The sequence below is a fragment of the Meles meles genome, chromosome 6 (genome assembly GCF_922984935.1).
Source record: "Meles meles chromosome 6, mMelMel3.1 paternal haplotype, whole genome shotgun sequence".
NCBI classification, from domain to species: Eukaryota; Metazoa; Chordata; class Mammalia; order Carnivora; family Mustelidae; genus Meles; species Meles meles.
In genome coordinates this window covers 34,727,992-34,744,229 of record NC_060071.1, presented here as the reverse complement: position 1 = coordinate 34,744,229, position 16,238 = coordinate 34,727,992, and the positions used below count along the sequence as shown (strand labels likewise).

The window sequence follows — 16,238 nt, the reverse complement described above, 5'->3', positions numbered from 1 at the left end:
AAAGCTTTTTCTCCGAAAAGTGTGTGGAAGAAGGCAGCAGGACTTGGCAGGAAGGATCCCCTCCTGGACATTTGAAGCCAGAGCAGGCCATGCCTGTGTCTCCACCCTCTCATCGTCCTTCAGTGGCTGGCTTCTGTGGCCATGCAGCCCCTCCCTGGCCACAGTCTTCCTCCTGGGACAGTGAAGTTGGCAGTCCAGAAAGGCTTGGCTCCTCCCTTTCTTGGAAGCACCACCTAATTTCTTTATCTTGGGAGGCTCAGTTCCTAGGTTTGTTTAGGGTCACTTCTAGCACCCCATTTTGCAGATGGGGAAGCTGAACTCTAGTAGGAAGCTGATGCCAGGGAAGGAGCTCCACGTGCTGTTGGTGGCTGGCCTGTTGGAGTGGGCACCGGACTTGAATCAGAGGTCCAGGGCCGAACCTCATTCTACCCTGTGACCCTGAGCAGGGCATCTAGTTTCTCTGGACCTTACTTTTCTTATATAAGAAACAGACCTGAGGTTTTCACCATCCTCCACCTCCAAAGACTGAGAAGAAGGGGGGAATGTGGCATAAACAGGTTTCCAGGGGCTGGGTTCAGGGGTGCGGAAGCCTGCAGAACACACTTGCCCATTTGCCCCTGGGTGACAAGGCCCTGGGGCAGCAGGAGGGGCCTGTGCTGGAGGTCAGGATATTTGACTTTGGTTCCCAGCTGCACTACTAACTTGTGACAGAGTCCCTCATACCTCTGACCCCTGATTTCCTTATCCATTAAGTAGGGCGCCGAGTCCTCCCCTGAAATGTACACAGCGATCTTTACAAACCAGAGCGCCTATTATAAAAGCTTGTGGCCCTGGCAGTGAGACTGGTCACCCTGCTTGAAGTCCCACCACGGGTGCTCTGGGTGGATTTTAGAATCAAAAGACTTGTACCAGGGCTCTGCCTTTGCCCCGTACTCCCCCTTTGCCCCGTACGCCCCCTTGTACCCTTGAGCTTGTTGCTCACGCCACTGGGTTAAACTCTACCCGCCAGGTGGGGACGATAGTGGTTCATGTTTCATAGTTCTCTCTGAAGTTGGACAAGACAGTGGGTAGAGAGATGGGCAAACTGTAAAGGCCTGGGTGCACGTGGGGGCTTCTTTTTCTTCCCTGCTGCTGGGGCTGCACTCTCTTACTCCCTGGGTGACTTTGTAGATGGAGCGCAGTGACCTCAGTTTGCCTATCTGTAGAAGAGGCACGGGAACCAGTGCTTTTTCTTCCTGACAGGGCCAGGATAAGCCTGGATCAAATGTTCGCAGGAGGGACCCGGCCGGTGGGGGGGCTTTCCTGGGGAATGAGGGGTGAGGAAGGTAGCCACTAAGTCCCCTGTCATAAATGCCCCAGAGAGCAGTATTTTTAGCTGCCTTTCCTGGGCAAAGCTCCAACTTCTGCATTTTAATGGAGAAATAATTCTCACAGTGCGACAAGCTGTAGCCTGCAGGTGTCACATCCATATTAAAGAGGGGACAGAGCAAGGGTTCATTTGCCTGGCTCGAGGTGTGACCAGAATTCACCTCCAGGAGCACTTGTAAGCAGGGCTGTGAAGACCAATTAGTGAATCTGATCTCTCAGAGGGAAGGGCCTGGGTGGGGGGTGAAGACAGCAGGGCTGGGGGTCCTGAGCCATCCTGATTGTCCTTTAACAGAGCACCGTGCCTCTGCTTGTGCAAGAGCAGGGACTGTGCTTTCCCCAGGTCCGTTCGTGGGGAGGCACCTGAACTTGCCCGTCCCAGGGGGCAGTTGCTGACTGTGTGGGCCAATGAGCAGAGTGACTCTCACAGCTTCCGAGCTGACCAATTTCAAAGGTCCTTCTGCAAAGCCCAAGTCTTAAACTGAAATGTGAAGCCAAGGTTTGCCCCAAGTAGCAAAATCCTGGACCTCCAAGTGCAGGGTGCTCGCAGAGAAGCGAGAGCTGAGGAAGGCGTGCAGTAATGCGTGGGAACATTGCAAATGCAAACAATATTGTGTTAAACTAACAAGCAAACCCAAACAAAGCACCACAGGCCCAAAATGGCATCACTTAGGCCGAGTCCCTACACTGGGGCTTAATGTGTCATCAATTGCACTTTCGACCTCCCCCAGAAATATCGTCTTAGTAGGGATTTTCTGTAGTGTCGCCAATGATTCTTCCATGTGAGACTTCTCTGTCCGCCAAAGGAAGATGAGGTCATCTGCATGATAAGATCCCTGGCTTTTCCTGTTGCTCTTCTCTGCCAGGGAAAGTGGCCTTGCCTGGAACAATTCTCTTGCCAAAAACTTTCTTGCCCCACCCTCCTATAAGAACCTTCCCTTTTGTACAACTCCTGGGAGCTTCACTCTCCTAGCCTGGTGGCCTGAATTGTTTAATAAAGCCAATTAGACCTTCAGATTTACTCGGTTGAATTTTGTTCTTTAACACAGAAATGTACAAGGCGGTTGTTGTCTTCACCTGCAGTCCCTGCATGCAGAGGGAAGCACTGTTAAGGATTTGCTATCCTTCTAGACTTTTCCCTAGGCTATCACTTTTATAAAACTGAAACCATATGTATTTTTTTTTTTAAGAGATTTTCTTTATTTATTTGAGAGAGAGTGAGAGCACGAGAGTGGGGAAGATCAGAGGGAGAAGCGGACTCCCCACTGAGCGAGGAGCCTGATGTGGGAATTGATCCAGGGACTCTGGGATCATGACCTGAGCTTAACCAACTGAGCCGCTCAGGTACCCTCAATTGTTCTTCAATTTCAATAAACGGAACCTTACAGTACATACTATTTTGTGTCTAGCTTCTTTCAAAGACATCCCTCATTCCTTTTTTTTTCTTTTTTAAGATTTTATTTATTTTGCAGAGAGAGAGAGAGCACAAGCAGGGGGAGTGCCAGGCAGAGGGAGAGGGAGAAGCAGGCTTCCCCCACAAAGCAGGGAGCCTGATGTGGGACTTGATCCCAGGACCCTGAGATCATGACCTGAGCTGAAGGAAGCTGCTTAACTGACTGAGCCACCCAGGCACACCATCCGTCATTCTTTTCAAATGTCTACATAATATCTCACAGTACTTTTGTCCTAGAATATACTTTGCCAGTTCCTATAATTTGGATACAGATAATGCAGATTTGTGCTCGAGTTTGTATGGTATGGAGCCCCAGAAGTGGGATCTCAGGGTCACATGTATATTTTAAAAGGTGGTGGAGAGATGGGGCGCCTGGGTGTCTCAGTGGGTCAAAGCAGGAAGGAGCCTGCTTCCTCCTCTCTCTCTGCTTACTTGTGATCTCCGTCTGTCAAATAAATAAATAAAATCTTTAAAAAAAAAAGTTGGTGGAGTTGCCAGCTGTTTTGGACAGCCTGTTTAGCCAGTCTCTGTGGCAGCAAGAATGAGCAAGCAAAGAACACTTAGGGCCTCTAACAGCAGGGATCCTAGATAGGGCAGGAGGGGTGCTGGGAATTCCAGCACACAGCTGGACTTAAAGGGACTCGGGGGTGGGGCCCTACTCAGGAGCAGGTGGGGCCTGCAGTCATCTCCTCTCCCAGTTGCTCTGGGCCGCCATCCCTTCAGTCTCTGCCTTCTGGTAGTCCCGTGCCTCTGTCCATAGTGGTGACGATTTCACCACTAAGGAGGCGGTGCTTGTTAGAACACAGGACACCCAGGATCTCATGGGACAGATCCATCGCAGCCCTCAGAGACAGAGGGGTTCTGACCTTTGCTCCCAGCCTTTCCCCAGTGTCTGAACAGCAGACGCATCCTCTTCTCTTCAACCTCCCTCAGTGAATATGATTTCTCCACCCACATCAGCCTCCTCTGGACATGTTTCATCACCATCCTTTCAGATTGAGGCCCTGGCTTGATAATGTTTCAGCTCATATTAGATCATTCTCTTATCTCCTTGATCCTGAGCACTATGTTCCTAGTGATACAGCTCCAGATTCCACTAGTCCAGTAGTTCTTAACTCTGGCTGCACATTAGAATCGCTTTGGAAACTTTTTAAAATGCTGGTGCTTGGGCTCTATCCCTAGAAGTTCGGATGCAAAATATTTGATGTGTGTGACCCAGAGGCTCTAGCCTGGCTTATAAGTTAATGCAAAATAAGGCTCAGAGGGACAATCCTGAACAGAGACCTTTGAGACCAGGCACCAGAGACAAGCCAGCTGTTCTCAGTGATCACCGAATCAGACCGAGGGGTGTCTATTTTCTCACTAAAGGGAGTGCTGAAAATACAGGTGCAAAGAAGGTGGAGGAAATCTGGGATCCTATGTGCATGAAGAAGGGGGAGCCCTGTGTTGTGGGGCCCAGGGGAGAGCAGGAACCCCAAATTCTTGCCCTCAGTCAGACCAGGCACCCCGGCTCTAGGGGATTGAGGAAGGTTGGGGTGTCATGGATGATGGCTCAGACCCTTCAGCTCAGTGTAGGAAATGGGGCCCCTTCCCCCCTCTTCCCACTGCCTCCCTTTCTCCCTCTGTCTCTCTCCGGGTCGGTCGCCCCAGGCATCCAGATGTGCACAGCCACGTGGCTGGTTCTGGCTCCCTCCCTACCCCCCTCCAGCACTGTGTTCTGCACAGAGACAAAGACCATCTGTCCCGCTCCCTGCAGCCGTCAGTGTGCACGCATGAGCCAGGCTCAAAGAAGCAGCCTCATGCTCCTCCTGCTTCCTTCCCTTCATGTCTCAGACTTCCTTCTGCCCCAGGGTATCCCGAGCCCTTACTGTACTGCAGAGGAGCCAGTGACTGGAGGGTATGTAGTCTTCTTCCTATCCACTGCCCCTCGCTGTCCTCTTGTGGGGTTTCTGGCCTTGAGTCCTTCCTGAGTCTCTCTATCTGGTCCCATAATTTCCTGGGCCATCAGGATTTTGGGTCCGGGGGCGAGGGAGGCGTTGCTGTTGTCAGCACCCTGTTCTGCTCCCTTCCTGCTCTCACCTCTCAGTATCCTCTCTAAAATGTCTCTTGAAGAATGTGACCCCCACTCTTGGTGTGTTGGAGGAAGGCAACCAGAGAAGCATCTCTGCCAGTCGCTGACCTGACATTTTGCCTTATTTGCTAAGATAATGTAGTGTCATTTGTTGCTAATGAATGAACGTACTATTTTTTTCTTCCTAGAGCTTTCATAATTGCTTTGAAGTCCTGTGCTCACTGATGGCACCTTCAGAGAACCTTCCAGGAACCCGAAGGGGACCAGGCTGTGGATGGAGCTCAGCCTCCGCGGGTAACCATGCTAAAGGCCTGAGTGACATGGCTGGGGTGCTGATTTCCTCGGCATCTCTATCCACCCTGCCCTTCCTGGTGTCCGTCTGCCCACTGCAGCTGGGAGGATCTGGGTCAGCGCAACCAGAGAATGCTGGCAGCCAGGGATTCTAGACCTAGGGCATTTGTAGAATGGGCCCTACAGTGCTGAGAGAGGAGGGCATTTTGCCCTGTCTGGAGGATGCATGACGAGGGAGAAGGGGACAGAGATGACTGGCAGGGTGGCAGAAGCTGCACACACCACATTCTGTCCTATTTACAAGCTTCGCTCAAGCTCCCCCTAACTCCCACCGGATCTGTCCTCTGTCCCTTCCACCCGTGCCTCCCCCCACACCTCTGCCTACCCCTTGGTGCATCACTGCCAGGGGAAGGGACAAGCTCCTCCACTGTTCTCTGGGAGTTCACTTCCTTCTCAGCCCCGCAGGTCTGGATGCCCCGCCCAGTCCTGGGCACAGAGCAGACCCTGTGGGCGGCAGGGAGGTACCCAGACCCATGAACCCTGTCTCCAAAGGGCAGGGACTGAGCCTGAAGTTTGCTTCTGCACTATCCCTGAAAAAAAGAATTTCCTAGCGAATGAGTAATGTAAATGAGGCTGCCAAAGGGTGCTTAACCTATTTAAAGGAATAATCTATTTTAAAAATCTCTTAGAAGTACCTATTTACCCAGAAACAATTGATATGGTAATTGCAAGTCATTCTCTCTCTCTCTCTCTCTCTCTCTTTGTCTCTGTCTGTTATTTACCAGAAAAGGTTCCCTAAGCTCCCTTTGCCCACTCCCTAGGTCTGGGGTAGAAAACACTACCTGCTAGCCCTTGGGGAGCTGGGGAGGAAGTGGTCTGTGTCCTCGCAGGCTGTGTCTGTAAAATGGGGCCAAGAGTAGCACCCTCCTTCTCAGGTTGGCTGAGACAGAGATGTCCCACAGGTCCGAGGTTTTGTGGGGCCGCCTCACCTGCGCTCATGCAGCATGGGACGGTAAGTCTGAGCAGAGGGCGCTGGGCTCCATACAGACAAAGGAAATGGGACAGACCGACAGGGTGGGGGATGGGATCGGGGAGGACTGCTCACTGCTCAGCTGAAGATGGCAGTTGAAGGAGCTCCAGGTATAAGAGAGAAGCAGCCACAGCCCCCTGGGTACCAGCATTGCAGATCAATGTAATCCCTTGGCCTGCAGATCGATCCTGCTTTCTCGGGGTGTAATTGGCTTGTTGGTGTTGGCTTGGGGGAGAGAAAGAAGCTCTTTCCCAGGGAGAGGAGCTTCATCAGAGGCAGCCATGGTGCCCCCATTCCTGCCCACCACTGCCAGCAGGATGATGGGGCAGTAGGCATATACCATTCTTATCCCCTCCCCAGGCCCCAGCCAGGGCTCTCCCTGCCTACTGGAGTGGGGCGAGGCAAGCCAAGCCACTCCTGGGGGTAGTCTGACCCTGTGCACCTGCTCGGGCTCTGCTTCTCTTGGTCTGACTTGGCCCCCGCTGGTGGGGGTGGGGTGGAGGGGTGGAGGGAGAAGGAGATGAGGTAGGAGAGCAAAGGACAGCATCCACAATCTGGGTACATCAGCCTGCCCAGGAAGGGAGCCTCAGCCTCTTCTCCACTGTACTGTTGAGCTCAGAGGAGGGGAGCAATTGGCCAGCAACTGGAGCAGATCTCGGAGGAAAACCCAAGAGGCCTCTGCCCCCAGCTCAGGGCTGTGTCCACAGGACTCGGTTATATAGCCCTATGGGGTTTGATCTGAGGCTAGGGACATGGTTATCTAAGCAGCCACCTCCTGCAAGGGGTAGGGCTGCCCCACAGAACGCACTTCTCTTTGGAGCCCCCACAGACCTGCCCCTCCAAAGGAGTGTGTGTTTCATTGGTGGTGATGGCGGCAGAAGCCAAGACTTTGGGGGCATTTCTCCTCCCGGCCTCAGCAGCCTCCCTTCCACTCCTGTAGTTTTCCTAATAAACACCTTTAAAATGTTTATGAAGGCAACTTTAGTGAAGAAACACAATGTTGTCTTAAAATGACTTTCTTCTTATAGGTAGCTTTGGCAAGTCCCAAGTTCCGGAGGGGAGACCCATCAGGGTAAATGGCTCTCCTTTAATGAGCTAAGCAGTGGGGATCCCTTCCCTCTCTTGGGGGGCCTGACCTCGTGGCAGGTGTGGAGCTGTGACAGTTTGACAGGGCTCAGGACGGGAATGTGGAATATGGAGGAATGGGTTAAGGGAGGGAGCAGACCGGCAGAGGCTCTTGGGAGAACTGACAAGGGAAAAGCCTGAAACCTCAGTTTCTTTGGGACCTGGGCTGTGCTCCTGGGGTGTCTGAAAAGCCCCGAAGCTGATAGCTAGCAGTCCTGGATCTGTGCCCCACTTTATTGATAGGAATGGGGAAGGGCTATGCTCTAGAAGGAAGTGACGGATGCCATGGGTTGGTGGGTTGGGGTCAGGGGCGCCCTGGGCCCCAAACAGTTGGTGGCTGAACTCAGCGATGCCCCAGCAGCCCCAGGGGCGGGGGGAAGACAGGATATCAGCACTTGTTTGGACATGTTGGAGATGGGATTCAGCAGTTGGCCTCCAGATATTTCTGTCTGGCCTTCAAAACTCCAAGGGGCCCCCACCTACCCTCCTGTCTTGCACAAAGCCCTATGCTGCCTTCTCATGTCAGCTAGGGTGTCACCCTGTCCAACCTCCCCCCGTGCAGATAGGACATAGATGCCCCTCCCTCTGCCCCTGCCCTTCCCCAAACTAAAAGGAAAACCTCTGTCCATATCTATCTGGAAAGGAGGGGAGGCCCTGGCAGAGAAACGTGGAGAGAAGGGTTCTATCGTCACCCTGTTCACGCCCAGAAAAGTCTCTTTCTAACAAGAACTGTTTTCATCACCATCGCCTAAAGCCTGGAGCTGCTCTAATTACGTGTCAGGCTGGACTCTGACAGGAAGCATTTTAATTATTAATTTGAAGTGTGCTGAGTGTGGGGATGGAGGAGGCCCGGTTCCTTCAGCTCACTCACGCCCGGCTCCGTCTGTTGGGACCTCATTAGGGACACCTGAGGCCTTCCAGGCCTCTCTGCCCGGCCGGAGCCTCTTTCCTGCCGTGGCCCAGGGCCTGCATCTCCCATGCCTCTGCCCTTTCTGACCCCGTGCTTGGCGCAGCTCTTTCCGGTTTTCCTCGTTGACAGAGTCCTTCTGCACGGAGTCTACAGTTCCTGCTATACAGATCGAGGAGACCGAGGAGGGCGGGGCGGGGTGGGAGAGGCACTGCCCCCTTCCCCTCCACCAGTCGTCTCCCCCACCCCACCCCGCCGCCGCCCGGTCACAGCTTCACAGCTCCCAACAACCCGGGCGGGGCAGAGACTTTGGCTTTTCCAACCGGAGCTCTTGACTTCTTGCCTGCCAGCGGAGGTGGCCTTCCGCCAGGCTGTTCTTCCTCTGGTGGCTTATCTTCCTACTTACCTTATCTATGGCCGTGCACTGACTTCCCTTTGATTTGTTGTCTGCACCCGCCACCTTCAAGGACTATTTGCGGCCTCCATTTACACCCAGGCATGGGCGTAAAATTCTGGGGTCTGGGACTGGACTGCTGGTCCTGTTCCGGGGAAGGGAGAGTCAGGGCCTGCCGGGGACCTGGGACATCATCTGGCCTGTTGTTTCCTCTGCCCCCAGGGAAGGAAGCCTGGGCCTCTGCTCGCTGGTGATCTTCTAGATCTGACCTCCACGTCCTCCTGTGTATCAAGGCCTGATACTCCTATCACACATCATCGTTTCTGCATTTCTGGATTCAGAGCCCCAAAGTCCCAGCCCGGGCAGCAGGCCTAGAGTTGACAAATATACCATTTCACGTGTGTCTACCTGCTGACTTGCTTCTCTGTAGCTGAAAATACCATCTGTTGCTCCTCTGAGCCCAGGGGGCTTGTGAGGTCGAGACTGTGTTCCCATCCCTGGCTCTTCTCCTTGAGTTGCTGGCTGCCAGGGGAAGCCCGGCCCCACCCTGACTGATCCCTGTCCTCCCACGCCCTGCCTGCCTCTGCCTGCATCTCCAAGGCTGCCATTCAGGAAGCTGCTCTCAGCCAGTGGCCTCTGGTTGGTTTCTTTATACAGCCTTCCTTTCTGTTAGATTCCGGGAGGGGATGGAGAAGTCATGATCCACTAGGGGAGACAACATTTATACAAGCTTGAAGTAGGAGGAGCTGTGGGCCCCGGAGGAGTAACAGAAGACTTCCCAGAGAGGGTGACGTGTACTGAGTCTTGGAGTTTACGTGGTATTTGAGTCATGGTTGGGTGCAGGAAACAGAAGTGACTGTATTTTAGGCAGAAAGAGGTTGAATACAGGGTGCCGGGTATTTACAAAATCATTGGAAGGGGTGACGGAGCAGGCTTGAGGCTGGGTCTCCAGGAACGACTGCAAGAACACCGCAGAACTGGGGGGCCCGAGTGGCTCAGACGGTTAGCCGTCTGCCTTTGGCACAGGACATGATCCAGGGTCCTGGGATCAAGCCCCACATTGGGCTCCCTGCTGGGCGAGGAGTCTGCTTCTCCCTCTCCTTCTCCCCACGGTTCCCCTGCTTGTGCTCTCTCTAAATAAATAAGTAAATAATTAAATAAAATTAAATAAATTTAATTAAATAAATCAAACAAACATTTATTTATTTAATAATAATAAATATTAATTTATTTATAAAATAATAAATTAATTAAAATTAAATAAAATAATAAAAATAAATAAATAAATAAATAAAATCTTAAAAAGAAAAAAAAAAAAGAATACCGCAGAACTGACCAACCAGCACACTGGCGAAAATCGGAAAGGCACTGTGGTGGGCTGAATATCCCACCAGATTCCTGGAACCTGTGAGTGTTATTTTGTATGGCAAAGGGACACATTGTAGTTGTTATTAAGTGAAGAATCTTGAGATGGAAAGATTAGCCTGGATTATCCAGGTGGGCCCAGTATAATCACAAGGGTCCTTATATAAGAGGGAAGCAGGAAGCAAAGTCAGAAGAGGAATGGGAGGTCAGAAACAGAAGCTGGCTTGAAGATGGAGGAAGGGACCAGCGGCCAAGGAATGCAAACAGCCTAGAAATGGGTTCTTGTCCATGGCTCCAGAAGGAACGCAGGCCTGCCGACACTGATTTTGACCCAGTGAGATTGATTTTGGATCCTGACCTCCAAAGCTGTAAGAGAATAAATTTGTTATGTTAAGCCTCTGAACTGCGGTAATCAGTTACAGCAACAGAAGAATGTGGGGTGTGGGGGAGGAATCCTTGGAACCGGTGGGCTCAATGCTGCCATAGCCGGGTCCAGGGATCAAGGACCGTGCTGCTGCCTCCCCACATTCCTGAGTCCGAAGACTGGATGCTCAAATGCTACTGCATTTGCACAACTGGGCTGCTGGCCGAAAACAGCCCAGAGCAGCCATATACAGTCTCCTAATCTGCCTTCCGAGTCTTGCCAAAGTGCCTCTAATTGCTGGAACCTAGCTCACACACAGAGCCTCAGCTGCAAGGGGGCCCAAAAGTGTCATTTTTAGCTTTCCAGCCACAGACGTCCAGCAAGGCCACTAGGAAGGGGTAGGAACGGGATGTCGGGTATTGCACAAACATGCCAGCCAGTGGGGAATAATGAATGATGACAATGAGTAATATGCCTCAACACCTGTTTGTGGGTGCACTCTGAAAGCCTCCTCCTGGCCCATGCACGGGTGTCATTGAATTGTCCCCCATAATCTGAAGAAGCTAAGCTCTTTGCCCAAAGCCCCACAACAAGCATGCGCTAAGGGCAGGCTCTGAACCCAGCTGTGCTCTACTTTAGAGCCCGAATTTTAACAACTGCACAGGACAGAGGAGAAGCAGGGTCAGTCCATGAGGGGAAATGGCCCCAAATAACACAGAGGCATGACGGAATTGGGTACTGGAGGGACGGCACGCTGCTCGTCTACCCTCCATGAAGGATGGTAGGTGGGAGAGGCAAGGAGAGACGGTAGAGACCAGCCCATGGAGGGACTCAATGTCCTTCTGCGTAATCTTAAAGGCCACCAGGAGCCACTGAAGTTTCCTCTTCCTCTTCCTCCTCCTTCCTTTCACAAGAACTTATAAAGCAGGAAGGTGATAAGTTGTTTCACATTTTGTATGTAAAGAATGGCTTACACTAGAGATTGGGGAGCTGACTCAGAGAATACACGGAGCCCCGATTCTGGTCACACATGTGGAGTCTCGATCCTGGTCACACACTGAGCCCTGATCTTGGTCATATATGGAGCCCTAATCCTGGTCCCACATGGAGTCCCAACCCTAGTCACACATGGAGTCCTGACCCTGGTCACACACAGAGTCCTGATTCTGGTCACACAAGGAAGCCCAACCCTCGTCACACACGGAGTTCTGACCCTGGTCACACACTGAATCCTGATCCTGGTCACACACTGAACCCCAATGCTGTCACACACTGAGCCCTACCTTTAGACTAGACTGAGTCCTATCCCTGACCTCTTCCTGAGCCCTAATTCTGAATGTAGACTGAGCCTGTCCAGCAGCTGAGTCCTTATCTCATCCAATTATCCCAGGAATGCCCCTGATCACTGGGGCGCTCTCATGAAAGAACGGTTCACTCAGTACAGCCGTTCTCTACTGCTGTGTCCGTGGCCCAGAGCTCACATCTTTAAAAAGCAGAGAAGTGTCATCTTCCTGGTGAAGGATGACTGGACAAAGCTTGCTTTGCACCTGATGAATTGAGGAGAAACAGGGACAGGAAGAGGCAGGGGAAGAGAGGAAAGTGAGTTTCTAGAACAGTAAGCTGCTTTTTCTATAATGAAGGGAGCTCTCATTACAAACTGGGAGCTCCCTAATAACCAGAGGGGCTGGGGGGTGGGGAGAGCAGAGTGAAAACCAGGAGCTTGCTGTGCTCTGTGGGGCCTCTCAGAGAGGGCTCAGCCCCTCAGCCCTCCCCCAGCCACAGGCAGGCGGGCTCTTAATGAGAAGAGGTCTGAGGAGACCAGGTGAGCAGGGCCAGCCCAGCCCAGGTTTCACCGGTACCAGCGGGCAGGACACAGGCGACGCTGCGGCTGGGGGAGGCAGGAGGCTGGAAGTCGGAGGAGGCTCCTTCCAGAACTAGTGGATTGGTGGAATAAACACAAGCCCTATTTGATTTGAAGATTCCTTTATTAAGAAGAAGGAAATCACACTTCAGCCCTGTAATGATGCTCTGAATTAGAAAACAAACAAATCAAAACAAAACTGGGAGAGTGCCTTGGCACTTCCAGCGGAGGTCGGACACCCCAAAGAGCAGGAATGTCAGGCAAAGCGCCCTTCTTGTCCCTTTGTCCCCCCCCCAAGACCGGCATGACGCCCCCTCCTCTTGGAAAGATTTTAGGTGTCTTGGCCCCCACTCTGGATCTGGAAAGAGGTTTGAACCATGTGGGCAAAGAAGGGCTATTGAGGGCCTGAGCAAGGGTGAGAGACCTATCCATTCAGTGGATATCCACTGAGAACCTGTGCCAGCTCCCCGGAGCCGGCGAATTATTCCTGCCCTCAAGGGGCTTGCAGTCCGCAGGAGCAGACAGCTGCGTGGGGAAAACACAGGCCAGTGCAGTAGTGAGGGTGCATCTAAGGTATGTTCCGGAAGGGGCCTGATAAAAGATGAGCTGAAGGCAGGTGGGAGCCACAAAGGAATCTGACTTGCATACCCAAAGGAGTCACTGTAGATGACTGAGAACCTCTAGGGGAGTTCGTGGGAGGGGCAGAGTGTGGAGACTGGGGAATGCCCGCCCCACATGCGTGGGACACTCGCCCAGTAATGTCAGATTTTTTTTTTTTTTTAAATTTATTTGACAGACAGAGATCACAAGTAGACAGAGAGGCAGGCAGAGAGAGAGAGAGAGGAGGAAGCAGGCTCCCTGCCAAGCAGAGAGCCCGATGCGGGACTCCATCCCAGGACTCTGGGATCATGACCCGAGCCGAAGGCAGAGGCTTAACCCACTGAGCCACCCAGGCGCCCCCAGATTTTTTTTAAGACAATTTTTTTAGAGCAAAAGTGAGGGGATTTTTTCCCTCAAGAAACCTGACATCTGTATTTTTATGTAAAATCCTCTTCAAATTCTCTGTGGGGAGCAAAGCAAGTGTTCAGACCACCAACTTCCAACCTCCGCAGGAGAGGCAGAGAAATGCCCGGGGAAACTGGAGAGTGAGTAGGGTAGGTGGGGCCCGAGGGGAGTGCCTCTGGGCTAGATAAGTTCTCAGAGCGCCCCCTTCAGCTCAGGAGGTCCTCCTGCAGCTTCCCTGACCTGCGCCCAGCCTCCAGCCAGAGCCGGAGGAACTCTTCTTGAAGGAGGAAGCGGGAGGGCGGGCCTGAACTGGGTTTTCCTTTGAGGAGGCAGGAACCCAAGGAAGACCCATCCACTGAATGTGCAAGACGGTATTCCCTGTCTGGTGACCACCCTGAAAGATCTTTCCTCTTCTCTACGCAAGATCTGGGGTGAAGCCAATCCTGAGAGGTGAAGCCCCTCATTCAGGTACCAGGGACACTGCTGTGTGCCACCCATGAAAGGAGTGTTAGGCTGAGCACCCCTGGGGCCTGTCCTAGAGCCGTCTCTTCACCAGGCTGATCTCTGGCTTCACGCTCCTGGCTCCTTTCCCAGAGACCTCCTGTGTCTCCCCACCCCACCCCACCCCCACTCCACCCATGCCTCTGGGATCACAGGCTACACTCAACCCTCTTCACCCCACACAGGCCAAACGCTGGGCTCATCACTCCCGGGAATCATCCTTTCTTGTTTGTTAGTTTTATGGATTTAACTCTCCACTCTCACCCTGGGTGAGATTTACCTCCTCCCAACATTGTCCCTAGAGGGAGTGGTCATTGGTTGGCCAAAGGGGAGAGATGGTGCCAGTGTTCTCTCCTGCCCCCTGCACTCCTGGGTTGCCAGTGAGCTTATCTTCCCCATCTCTCCAAAGCGGACTTAGCATCCCAATTTCCTTTGGAATCCTTCCCATAATCAGTATATGGCTTGGCTGCCTCCCTACAAGTTCTCCTAGGAAGGCCCTACCACTGACCCTAGAGAACCCCACGGAAGTCAGGGTCCCCTGGCCTTTTTCCACTGTTCCTCTGCAGGCTGTGACCTATAGTGACCCCCGCCCTGTGTTGCCTTCTTGAGGGTGGAGGATGGGTGGGGTAGAGCAAATGGCAGGTGAGTTGGTCCTGGAGACTGGGATTCTGTGGCATTTGTAACATGGCAGGTGGCAGGGAGGATGCCCTTCAGGGTTTGCAGCCCTGTGTGGTTGCCCGCAGCAGGATGCTCCTCCCCTCTGCATGTTCCAGCAGAGATAGGAGAGAGGGGGAGCAGCCTGCACAGGGAACTGAGAGCCTCAGGCAGGTGTGTGAGCTTGAATGTTCCTGGCAGGGAGTCAGATCTGATCAGCATGGTGCCTGGGTGTAGACAGCGTTGGCCTGAGGTCACCCACCTTGGTCCCCTCGGCTGGCACGGCTGGGGCCAGGTGAAGTGGGAGAGGTGGGTGTTGACGGTGGTGTGCTCCTCCGTGCAGCTGGCTTTCAGGCCCGGCACGTGGGCAGAGTCAGGTCTCATCAGGATCTCTGGCTAGTCCGCCTGGAAGGGGGCAATGCAGCCCCCGTGTCCCAACCCCCACCCTGATGGGAAAGGAAGGTTCTGTGAGAATGCATTGCGGGAGTGCTGCTTAACCTGTTAAGATATAATGACTTTGGAGGGCTTTAGCAATGTGCTATTTTACTTAGCAATGTGCTAATCACGTGCTGTTCTTATCCATTCATTAAAGTTGGTTCCTGTCATGAGTGCTTCTTCTGGCTAATGCTTTATTGAGCTCTCTTAATCTATTCCCCCAGTCCCAGACTAGACAGGAAAGCTAGATTCCTTCCCCCGCAGTCAGGGGGATGCAGCGGCTCTGAGGAGGGTGGTGAGACTCTTAAGTCCCTTGCTGCTGGTGCTCCCATCTTTCCCAAATGGTGCCAACCCTCTGCTGTAGCGAGGTCTCTCTACTCTCCGCCGGACAGCCGTCCCAGCCATCTGTATAAGGTTCCGCCGGCCCCAAATACCCTTGGCACCATCTTCCAGCTGCCCAAATTCTACTCCATGGCAAATGCATTCCATTCCAAGTCCCGTTTCCTCCCAGAAGTCTTTCCCACACCCTGTAACTCCTAACAAATGCCAGTTCAGCCCGGACCAGAAAAGGGTGGGCATAGATGTGGCTGAAGCCCTTGTCTTCCAGGCTCTGCTGGAGATGCGAGAAGGGGAAAGCTTACTTTGGACCTGGAACGTGTGGGGGTCTCGATCCAGATCCTGTTTCTGTACTTAGGAGCTGGTTATTTGGGGCAGGATACTCTCCCTGTCTGTGTCTCAGTTTTCTCATCTATAAAATGGTAACGGTCTCAGTTACTTGGACGGGTGTTGTAGAGTAGGTGAGATCATTGACACACGGTGTCTAACACAATACCAAAGAGGAGGTACTCCATAAACATATAGAGTAAATAATACTAGCAATGTCAAGTTCCCGGCCCCCTCAATTTCTGACTGTGCGACTTTGAACAAATTCCTTGTGTCTTCATTTGCACTGTCATCTATGAAGTGAAGATTGTGTTTCATCCAAGGATTCAATAAATAATTACGGAGCAACTTACGACGTGCTGGGCATTACTAAACCTGTCATTTACTGGTAGTTCATACTAGGTAGTCAATAACTGTCAGTTTCCTTATATAAGTCACAGCTGGACAGTGGGAGATAGAGGGGTTGGCGCAGAGGAAGGGGACTCAGGAGTGGGAGGGCGGAAGGCTATGCCTGCCTCACTTTCCCAGCTTCCTTCCTACCCTTTCCCTCTTCTGTCAGTACAGCCTCACTTTGCCTCTGGGGGTGGGGGTGGGGGTGGATGGTGCTGGGATCTCTAAATGGTTTTCTGTCCTTTCTGCCTCTTGGTCCCATCAGACCGCCTGTATAGACTGGATCACCTGTCCGTTGCCTATAAAATGGCGATAGTGGTGCCTCTTTATTCTCAGGCACTGGGGCACTGCCACAATGTCCACC

General features: G+C 52.6%; 1 long non-coding RNA gene across 1 annotated transcript; it reads left to right on the top strand.

The window, feature by feature from the left end:
• Nucleotides 1-4,601: 4,601 nt before the first annotated feature.
• LOC123944659 lies at nt 4,602-9,702 on the top strand. Its single transcript, XR_006818825.1, has 3 exons — nt 4,602-4,715; nt 5,078-5,183; nt 8,859-9,702. It is a non-coding gene; the product is annotated as an uncharacterized LOC123944659 (long non-coding RNA).
• Nucleotides 9,703-16,238: the final 6,536 nt, after the last annotated feature.